Raw genomic sequence first — 11,410 nt, 5'->3', positions numbered from 1 at the left:
GCATAATCTCAAAAGGAATTGCAATCGATACTCTGGAATTCAGATAAGCAACAGTATTTAGTACTTTACAAAACACACACGGTTTTGTAGTTCCTAATGATATTCCTCAGTTAAATCTAATCAAATCCATTTGGATATAGTAAAGTTCTGTGTCTGGCAGAAAAATGTAAAAGCCTTTTTTGGTTAATTGAAATTGTACAATTTTAAATATTACGTTATATAAATATAACATTGAAAGCAGATTCCACCCTGCAGTTTTGACTCATTATCTGAACATCAGGATTGGGTCTTGAACTAAATCAGGAAAAGAGCTCTGTTGTTACACTTGTGGGTGAAAGAGAATCCTCAAACATCACTATCTTCCATCAACTCAACTCAGACCTCCTACTTACCTCTTCTATTAATTTGGCACTATCTTAGACCATTCATTTTTCTCCTTGCCACTGTTCTGTAAGCTTGCCTCATCACCTTTAGTAAGATCTTTGACAGTCCCATATAATATTCTCATAAGTGTTGAAAATTAAATTAGTATTATATACATGTACAATATTGCTTTTTGTATGCCATGTACCTCCATTAATTCTCCATGCCTATATCTCCTCTCTCTCTGACTCTAATCACCTTATCTAGTTTCCTTAAGTCTTTGGTGCTCAGCTGCGTAGTACCCAATATAGGCCTGCTCCTGATATGTGAGGAACATTCACAGTTCTTGCTCTTTGATGGAATTACTCCATATATCAGTGGGAATTATTAGTTGTTCAGCATCTCTTGGCATTGGACCCCAAATGTCTGATATTTCTAGTAATTTCTTTATTTAGTAAAATAGTGCTTTCTAACATCCATTTTTGTCTTGCACAAATTCTGGCTTCCTTTGCTATCCTTCTTGTCCTGTTAAATAGCATTTTTGCATACACAGTTTTTTTTCCCTCTTTAAAATCAGGATTAATCTCCCTAGATACTTGGTTGTATAACAGCATCCTGTATTTTAGTGTACAGTGCTACATAACGAATTTCTAAGAATTAGATCCTTGGCTATTTCAATCACAAGATCAGTTACTGTGGAGCAAATTTGGCAAGTGTAACATAAAGCATTTAACTGAAAAGAGGATTGAAGCTGTGCCTCTTGCTGTGGTTATTTATTTATTTATTTTTCAATGATGCAGGTGTTCAACCCTGCAGTCCCCTGTTTCTGAATGAGAAATCTCTCTTCAACAGTTCACTTCAGGACTTTCTTTTGGCTCTGTATTCTGTGTTATTAGAAATGCAATAATTAAAGGTGGCCTGAAAGTAAAAAAGGGGTCTGGATATCAGACTGATATGTAAGACTACACTGAGTTCTTGCAGTGAGGGCTAAAGTAGTATCTTAAAGGTCCTGCACTGTGGTGGTCATTCTTCTACTCCACAGCTGTAATCGTCAGTGTTCTTGAATCTGCCACCACAGGGCTTCCTGCCAATTTAAAAGCATGGGCTAGCCACACATTCATACTATTTGTTTTGTACAAATGTCTTTCTGCAACTGATCCATGGTCTTGCGCTTAGTATGCTGAGTCAGGAAATGGAAGCAGCCCATCCCTTTCATTAAAAGAAGTCACTTTTGTTAAGTTGACTTGTGGTAGGAATCTTGGTACAGTAACTTAGTGGTGAAAAGAATCGGAAATGAAAAATCCTTCACTAGAGTCAATATGTAAATTGCTAAAACGTGACTTGGCTTCCATGCCATAAAGTTAGTGCCTTGCTGGAGCTGTAGCAGATGTTGATTGTTGTTGCTATAGAAAAAATCAAAAGAGAAGCTGATCTGTTTCAGTGTAGGAAAGTAATCATAGCTGCTGACAGATGTGGAAAAAAAGAAAAAACCAAAACAAACGTGCTTAATCGGAAAAGCCAGCACGTTAGTTCAGCCCAGCTCTGCAGCATCTGTATGGAGTGGATGCGTCGGCGGGGCTTTTTGGCGCTTTTATCTAAAGCTGATTCAATCAGCTTTAGATAGGTGCCAAAAAAGCTCCGCTAAAGCACCCAATCTATACAGACGTTGGGCGAGCTTGGTCCAACTAATGTGATGCCTCTTTTGGGCATGTGCTGGCCTTGGCATGGGGGCATGCCAAGTTTAAAATAAAGCACCTTTTTTTAACATCTGTGAGCAGCCCATATGTAGTGGGCAGTAAGGTCCCACAACTAGCATGCTAATCAATTAATTAATAAACAGGATATGAATTAAATAAATTAAAGTTACAGTTCTCTGATCACATGGAGTTGCCACAGAGAGAAAAGCAACATCCTGAATCCACAAACAGCAGGAGACTGTTAATCAAGCAGTTTTTTATCACATATGTAGCCTTTAGGGAACTAGTCTCTCTCTAGATGTACACTGTAACCCTCATTTTGGGAATGATATGTGTACATGGAGTTGAGAATTTGCCCTAAAATAATTTAAATACTCTCAATCTAAATACAGACCTTAATTTGCAAATTTCCTACCTTTGTAATCATAGTTTTATTGCTGGCAATCATTGCCATCAGAATTACTAAATTGGTAACTGAATTTTCTTATATAACTAAGGCCACATCTTTTTATGGCTTCATCCTATTTTTAGTCTTGTTTTGGATCTCTGACATTTTTCTCATTCTCATGTGCTATGAGATGTGAACAATTCATTCAGGGTTGCTGCTTTAGTAGGCTAATTGGGAAAGTTTATAAAACATGCATATAGCAGATAGGCTGTTAATTGCTATTTGTGCTTTTGAAACCTCTTCCAATTTTTACTGCCACTGATTGGCAAAAACTTATTAATGTCTTGTCATAAAATTTACTTTTGATAGTGAAAACGACTGGTACAAAACCATCAGATTTCAGTGGTTGCAAAAATTAATATGTTTATCGTATAATTAAATTTTAGAGGTGCAAAGAAGTAGTTGCTAAAAATGCACTGGGGCTGAATGATATTAGTAAATTTAACCAAAAAATCTCCCTGTATATTTTATGTAAAATGTCTGGGTTGTCATCTTTTAGAAAACTAGCATTACTGCGTTCTGTGTTACAAAGGAGAAAAAACCAAACTGTTTACCTCTGCTTTCAGCATGTCTTTTTCATCAAGAATGTATGTACCTCTTGAAAGTGTGTCTGGTTTCTCTGTTTGTTTTAAAGTTCTTGACAGAAAACAGTTTTCATCCTTTTTTTCCGTTCATAGCTGCCTTTTGAACCATGTTGCACTTTGTGGCAATGTTCTTCATTTTTACATAACTTTTCATTAGACAGTTTTGCATACTGTTGCATTCATTTTGATCAATCACTCCATCTGTTTTTTCATAAACTGTCCTTAAAAGTTAATTATAAAGCTAATTTACCAAATGCTAGTAGCATTAATAAAATGTCCATTGCATGGTATGGGACTGAAGGTTGTGTACAGTGAAATGCTGTTTAAAAGAAAAAAGAAAAGAAAAAAAAACTAACTCCCCACATCTTACTGGTGTTCATTCTTTTTGATTGTTGTTTTGTGGCTAACTGTGAAAGATGTCTTAAGGTCTGCTGTATTTTAGCATAAATTGTACAGAATTTTCCTGTGTTGTATTTGCCTGAGTGATCTTGGTAAATCTGTAGGAACTCTTCCTCTGATTTGAAGAGCACTTGTTTTTGAAAGCACCAGTAATTTTTTGAGAGGAGAAGTGGGGAAAAGGACTGGTTTGGCAGCAGTGGTGGTATTGACATACATAGAAAACATGGCTTGTGTCCTAAGGATTATGTAATCTAAATTAGATAGTCTATATATCCCAGGCGCTCTCAGTTCAATATTAAGGAACTAAGTCTCTCAACAGCTGTCAGAGACAGATGTTCATCCCTATTTTACAGATGTGGCAACCAAGCCACAGAGCTGTGTTATTTGCTTAAGATCATACAAGAAGACTATACTGTAACAAAGATGAGTTCTTCTGGTATCTAGCCATGTACTTTAACTCCACATCCCACAAGACATGTTAAAGCAGGGGCAGGCAATTATTTTGGGCAGAGGGCTGCTTACTGAGTTTTGGCAAGCCATCGAGGGCTGCATGACAGGCAGCCCAGGGCAGATAAATATTAATTTTCTAAATTTTTAGGGGCCCCGTGGGCCAGATAGAATAGTATCCGGCCCCCGGGTTGCATTTTGCCCACCCCTGTGTTAAAGAGTAATGGTATGCCCTGCTTCGTTACACATGCACACACAATCTCAAAACATTAAAATTGCGATCTTAAACTCTTAGAATTAGGAGATTCTGGAATTAAGTTTGTACAAATCTTAATTTAGTTATCTTGTGTATGCATTACGATAGTCTTCAATTATTAATTTCTCATGGGATTTTACTGTACTGTTCAATAGTGAATTCAAGTACTTCATAACTGTCTGTTACTTGATCTTCACAATGTTGTTGTGAGATAATATTAGCCCTAGATTCCCCTTGCTGCCAGATTGTTGCCTATGTTCTGGCTTAATGGCCTGGATAAAATCACTTGGTGGACTGTAGGTTGCTGACCTCTAGCTTATAAATGATATCTACTACTGGCCATTCAGTGATCTCTGTTTACTTAGCTAGTCCATTTGCAAAATTGAGGGTCATTGGCAATAACCTGCCTTCTCCCTCCATAAGAAACCTAGCACCTGAGATTATAGAATGCACCTAATAATATATTTCCATTCCTGTGTGTTTTCTGTGGTGCTAAGTATTTAGAATCATAGAAAATTAGGGTTGGAAGGGACCTCAGGAGGTCATCTAGTCCAACGCCCTGCTTAAAGCAGGACTATTCCCAACTAGATCACCCCAACCAAGGCTTTGTCTAGCCAGGTCTTAAAAACCTCCAAGGAGCTTTTTCTCCACTACCTTTCTGGGTAACCTGTTCCAGTGCTTCACCACCCTCCTAGTCGTTCCTAATATCTAACTGAAACTTTCCTTGCTGCAACTTGAGAGCATTGCTCCTTGTTCTGTCATCTGCCACCACTGAGAATAGTCTAGCTCCATCCTCTTTTGACTCACCCTCCCCTTTCAGGTAGCTGAAGACTGCTATTAAATCCCCTCTCAGTCCTATCTTTTCTAGGCTAAATAAGCCCAGTTCCCTCAGCCTCTCCTCAGAAGTCTTGTACCCCAGCCCCTGAACCATTTTTGTTGCCCTCCACTGGACTCTCTCCAATTTGTCCACACCCTTGCTGTAGTGGGGGGCCCGAAACTGGACGCAGTACTCCAGATGTGGCCTCACCAGTGCTGAATAGAGGGGAATAATCACTTCCTTTGACCTACTGGCAACAGTCCTACCAATGCAGCCCAATATGTCTTTAGCCTTCTTTGCAACAAGGGCATGCTATTGGCTCATATTCAGCTTATTGTCCACTGTAGCCCCCAGGTCTTTTTCTGCAGAGGTACTGTTTAGCGAGTCGCTCCCCAGCCTGTACTGGTGCATGGGACTGTTCTGTCCTTTGCACTTGTCCTTATTGAACCTCATGAGATTTCTTTTGGTCCAGCCCTCCAGTTTGTCTAGGTGTCTAAATCCTAGCCCTACGCTCCAGTGTATCTACTACTCCCCTCCAGCTTAGTGTCATCTGCAGACTTGCTGAGGATGTACTCTATGCCATCTTCCAGGTTGTTGATGAAGATATTGAACAAAACCAGCTTCAGGATCGACCCCTGGGGCATTCCACTTTATACCGGCTGCCAACTAGACCAGTGGTTCTCAACCTTTTTCACACTGGGACCCATTAGCATAGATTCATAGATTGTAAGGCCAGAAGGGACCTCAGGTCCAGCCCCTGCACCAAGCAGAAAAGATAACTGGGGGTCAGGTGACCCCAGCAAGGTGACTGTCTTGAAGATTACCAGGGTAGGCGATTGCATCTCCTCTGGAGGGAGCTTATTCCACAGTCTGGACACCCTGACTGTGAAGAAGTTTTTCCTAATGTTGAGCCTGAATCGATCTTCCTGGAGTTTGTGGCCAGACTCCTGGTTTTCCCCTCAGGTGCCCTGGTGAAGAGTTGCTCACTGAGCCCTTGTTGTACTCCCCTAGTGTAGTGGTAAGCTGCTACCAGGTCCTCTCTCAGCCTCCTTTTCCTCAGGTTGAAGAGTTCCAGATCCTTCAGTCTTTCCTCGTATGGCTTGCATTTTAAGACTGGGTGGTTTTTCTTTGGACTCTCTCAAGCTTGTCCACATCCTTGTTAAAGTGTGGTGCCCAGAACTGGACACAGTACTCCAGCTGTGGTCTCACCAGTAGAACGGAAGAATCACCTCCTTGGTTTTTCTGGAGATGCATCAATCGATGCATGCCAGAATATTATTTGCCCTACTGGCTACAGCATTGCACTGCCAGCTCATCTTTATAGCCTGTCTAGGTCTGCCTATACCTGTAGCCTATCTTCAAGTGTGACCATGCTCTCCCATAACTTTGTGTCTTCCGCGAACTTGGCCAGTGAGCTCTTCACCCCCACATCCAAATTGTTTATAAAGGTGTTGAAAAGTACTGGACCGAGCACTGACCCCTGTGGGACCCCTGCATAACTATCAGCTTGTTGTGACCCACACCCTCCCAGTCCCCGACGCACAGAGTATCTCTCTCTCTCCCTTCCTCTCCCTCTTGCTTTACGCTGCTGTGTGCACATTATGCTCGCCTTCTCCCCTGCTGTGTGCTGGCTGCAGCTCCATGCAGCCTTGCAGCGTTACCCTCAGACTTCCCCACAACCCTTTAAAATCTTGTGACCCACTTTTGGTTCATAACCCATGGGTTGAGAAATGCTGAACTAGACATTGAGTCATTGATTACTACCTCTGAGCCCAATTATTTAGCCAGTTTACTACCCTCTGAGTCTGATGATCCAGCTAGTCACAAACATAAAACAATTCATATAGGAAATCCTGTACTGTGCAGGACCAGGGCCCACCTATTTCTGGATCCTGCCTTTTACAGTGATTGGTAACCAGATACTTCACAGCAAGGTGCAAGAACCTTTGAAGTAGATCATATGGCATAACCAGCTCATAGACTTTCTCCGTACCCTTGTTGGTTTGAAGCTGTCTTAAGTTCTGAAGCATGAAGGCTTGTATCCCTCTTCTAGGCTTGAATCTCTTCTACCCTATTGTTTGATCCTTTTTTAAAACAATCCCATCCTTAAAGAGCTCCATCTTTTGCTCATTTTATGGATACTTACAATACATTCCCCAAGGATTTTTCTTCCTGTCCTTCCATCTTGAATATCTCCCAGCTTTTTCTTTTAGTTCTAAATCACACATTAATTTAATGAGGTATCCCCTAGTATCCTTAAATCCCTTGAAGCTGACCCTTAAGAACTATAATAATATCCACAATTACATGAACATGTATTATCTCCTTTCATTTTTTAAATTCTTCATGTTTTTGGCTGTAAACTGGCTGGCACACATCTCGGATTTGGGAGATACTTCCTTTGTAGACAGATTATCCATCATCCAGTGATTTCTTGCATCCTCCTCCAGAGTTTATGGTAAATGCTACTAGTGGAGAAAGAATATTAACAGACATTGATTTGGTCTTATAGTCCAGTTCTTATATTCTAGTACTTCTGGATCATTGCAAGTTTACACAAAGTCTTAAATACAAGAAAAATCTGTATTACTGTTTTTGGGGTGAGGAATATACATATACAGTGTATGTGTCAGCTCCTCACCCCTAGCACAGTAATGCAGATTGTGGATTCGCTAGCCTCCAAATTCATACAGGATACAGCTACCGTTGTACATCCCTAATGTAGAATCAAGGAAACAGGTGACCCATTTACTGCATTGGTGCAGCTGGGCTGAGGATTACTCAGGCCTGTGTACATGACTTGAGGCACACAAGCCATTGGTGCAGGCTGCGTGCTGTGACTTGGGCCCTTATTAATTTAAAAATTACAAAAAGAGAAACTTTCAAAAATTATAAAAAATGTATTACAAAAATGTAATTGAAATGAATTTCAGATCTGCCCACAAGCCTGGAAGTTGCCTAAAAATAAAAGTCCCGCTCTGGTACTGCACAAAATCCACAGCTCATTTTAAATTGTGTATAGGCATAATGTGACAAGTCAGTGCATTTTTCTTTAATTTAGCTTTAATTGCTTTATCTTTTTATTAAATTATTTAGTCACTTTACATCCAAGCTGATGAATTATAACACAATTTTTCTTAAGTAGCTAATGAATCTTGCCCATGTAGTTGCAAGATTCACTAGCTTTAATAGGTCTTGGCATCTCTTTTAGCAAACATGGCACATATGCAGATATTATTTTCCCCTGCCTGCAGGTAGGGTCAAAATGAGGTTTATTATACTTGCAGCTCTGTCATGCAGACACCTCAACGTCAACTTTATCCTGATATGTATCCATTAAATGGAGCTTTGGCAATATTCAATAAGGAGACTTTTACAGTAAATCAGAAGTCTCAGATCTCTGGTCATTGTGAAGCAACGCGGAGTGTAATCTAGGAGGAGGTGGGATACAAAAATGGCACTTTGTCAGGCCAGTCTCCTAGAGTATTTTATAGCAGCTTGACAATTGTCAATAGCCAAAATATCCACAAATCACCAGAGAGCATAAAATCATTTTCCTTTGGCCTCGCCCCCATGCTGTTAAGAGAGAGGATATGACAGTGACAGTCTATACTAGTGATTGTCCCATGACCAGTTACATCAGGGTTAATGTCAGCATCTTATAGTGGGTTGCAAAGCAGTTACTTTGTCAACGTGCATATCTAAACATTCAGATAGAGTAATTGTCCTGTACTACCAAAGCCAGCGTATTCAAACACTATATCTTCACAAACGACTGTAGAATCATCTTACGTGTACCAGGAGGGAGGCCCTAATCATCATACTGTAGGCTGTTCTAGGTAGGCTAGTAAAATATGTAGGATATTGCAAGTCATTGTATACTCCTATTGTTGAAGTGTTCCACCGTGCTGCCAAGAATTAAAGATTCTTTGAGTGAAACTGAGAGAATAACTCTGTAACCCACTGGTAAGAGCACTAATATGGTAGGCAATCCTGGGTTCTGAACCATACTCTAGGAATGGGACTTAGATGACACCTAAATACATTTCAAGAGGTAGGCTCTAGTCCTTCTCAGGGTGCTTTCTGAAAATATTATTGCAGGGCTGAACATTTGCAGTGGTCTTTCCTTGCCACCCAGTGATTAAGAGTAGTCAAGTGGTGTTAGTACTGCGTAAGCAAAGGGAAAAATACAAAACCAGAATAGAATCCACAAGAATATCTTGCTTCTTGTATCTTCCTGCTGCCAGGAGAAGGAATAACACCCAAGTTATATCTGCCAATATACTCTTTTTTTATCTTTTATTAGAGGTGCACCAATATATTGGTCCATATCGTATCGGCACTGGTAAAAGGAAAATTGACATTATTGGCAATTGGCTTTTTTTGGCCAATGCGGCCGATAATGTCACCAATAAATGTTGTGTCCATGTGTACAGCTGCAGCATGCACATGGCCAGGAATGCAGTCTGGCAGCTTGGAGACCAGTGTCCTTCCAGTAAGTCTGCGGGAGAAAAGGGTATGGGGCGGGGAGGGTAGATTGAGGCCCCTATGGTGAGAGAGGGAGTGGAGCTAGGACGGGCAGGGACAGGTAGTGCCCAGCCGGGCCAAGGTGTAGGATGGAGCTGCAGGTGGCTCATCCAGGGGGCACAGGAGGGTGGGAAGTAGGGGTGTGCGAAGTGGGCCCTATTCGCTTCGGATTCACATTTGGCCTGAATCGGGATCAGTGATTTGATTAGTTGATTTGGATCACTCCCTGATTCAATTCGACCGAATTCAAATCTGGAGATTCGCTGCTGATTCGGAGGATCAGCAATTCGGATATAGATGCAGTTTTAAAAGTTTTTTCTGTATACCATGAGGTAGCAGGCATGGCTTGTGATTGCTGCGATGCTGGGGCTCATGGAACGTCCCACAGGAGTGCAGGGGGGCCCTCCACGTGCTCGGCAGTGGATCAGAAGTACTTCCGGTCCACTTCCAGGTCTGCCGGGGAGCACGCTGGGCCCCCACACCCCTGCCCCCCCCCAGCTTGGTGATTCAGAGAGATTCGGAGAGATTAAAGGGTCCTCTGATTCGATTCAGATTAGGAGATTCTGCCACCAAATCAAAGCTTCACACAGCCCTAGTGGGGAGGGTGGCAGCTCCCCATGCTGCGTGCACCCCTAGGAGAGGCATAAGGGGCATGTGCCCCCCAGATTTGTGTGCAGGGTGAAGGCAGGTTGCCTGCTGCAGGGTTGGGGCAGGGGGCTGTGCTGGTCTTTCACGCGGGGGCCCTATGGCGAATTTTGGGGTGGCTGCAGCCCACCCTGTAGCGCCCCCTCCCAGTGCCACCACTGCCTGCCCTGCCCCCTACCCACCCTATGTGCAGCCCCAGCCCAGCCCCCTCACTGGGAAGAGGTCAGCGCAGCCCCCGGCCCTGACCTGTAGCAGACAGCCGCCTTCACTCTGCACACAAATCCAGGGGGCACATGTCCCCCATGCCTCCCCCGGTGGTGCGTGCAGTGTGGAGAACCACTACCCACCACCTGAACATCCCCTGAACAAGCTGCCTGTGGCTCTGTTCCACTTCCAAGGTCAAATGCACTACCCCAGCTGGGCAGTGCCTACCCCTGCCCTGCCCCAGCCCCACTCTCTCCCTCACCACTGGGGCCTCGATCTGCCCCTGTGTCCCCTCCCCCCCACAGACTTACTGACCTGATGCTGCTCTCCAAGCTGTCGGGCTACATATCAGCAATTGGACTGATATCGGCTGATATAGCTGGTTAATAATTGGCCATCGGTATCAGCCATAAAAATGTTTATCAGCGCACCCCTATTTCATCTTTCATTAAACTAGTACATACTACAATTAAAATTCTTGTTCACTGCAGAAAAAAATTCAGCCTACACAAAGGTAAACAAATTGACTGGAGTCCCTAATGTTTTCTACAACACTCTTCAAAGCCGTACTTATACCGTGAAAAATCAATAGGATTTGTACACTTGCAAACCTTATATGGTTTCTGGCTATGTATTTTAAGTAGAGGTGCACTGATCCATCGGTTCGATATCAGATGGGTACCGATATAAAGAAAATAGACTACACTGGAAATCGGCTTGATGTGGCCGATAATTTGGCTGATAAATGCCTGTGCCTGCGTGCAGCCGCAGTGCTGCACGCAGGCAGCAAGAAGCACAGCTGGCAGTGTGGATAGCTGCATGCAGCTGGTAAATCTGTTGTGGTGAAAGGGGTGGGGGGGCAGGATCAACGGCCCCCGTGGTGAGGGAGAAGTGGGGCTGGGGTAGGTGTTGCCCACCTGGCGCGGGGTGGGCGTGGGACGGAGCCGCAGTTCGTCTGGGGGCACAGGGAGTGGTGGGGGGGCGGCTCCTGCTGCGTTGTTGCGTGCTGCTGGTTTATGAGTG

The sequence above is a fragment of the Alligator sinensis genome, unplaced genomic scaffold (assembly GCF_000455745.1).
Source record: "Alligator sinensis unplaced genomic scaffold, ASM45574v1 scaffold273_1, whole genome shotgun sequence".
Lineage (NCBI taxonomy): Eukaryota > Metazoa > Chordata > Crocodylia > Alligatoridae > Alligator > Alligator sinensis.
Note: the sequence above shows the minus strand (reverse complement) of the source record.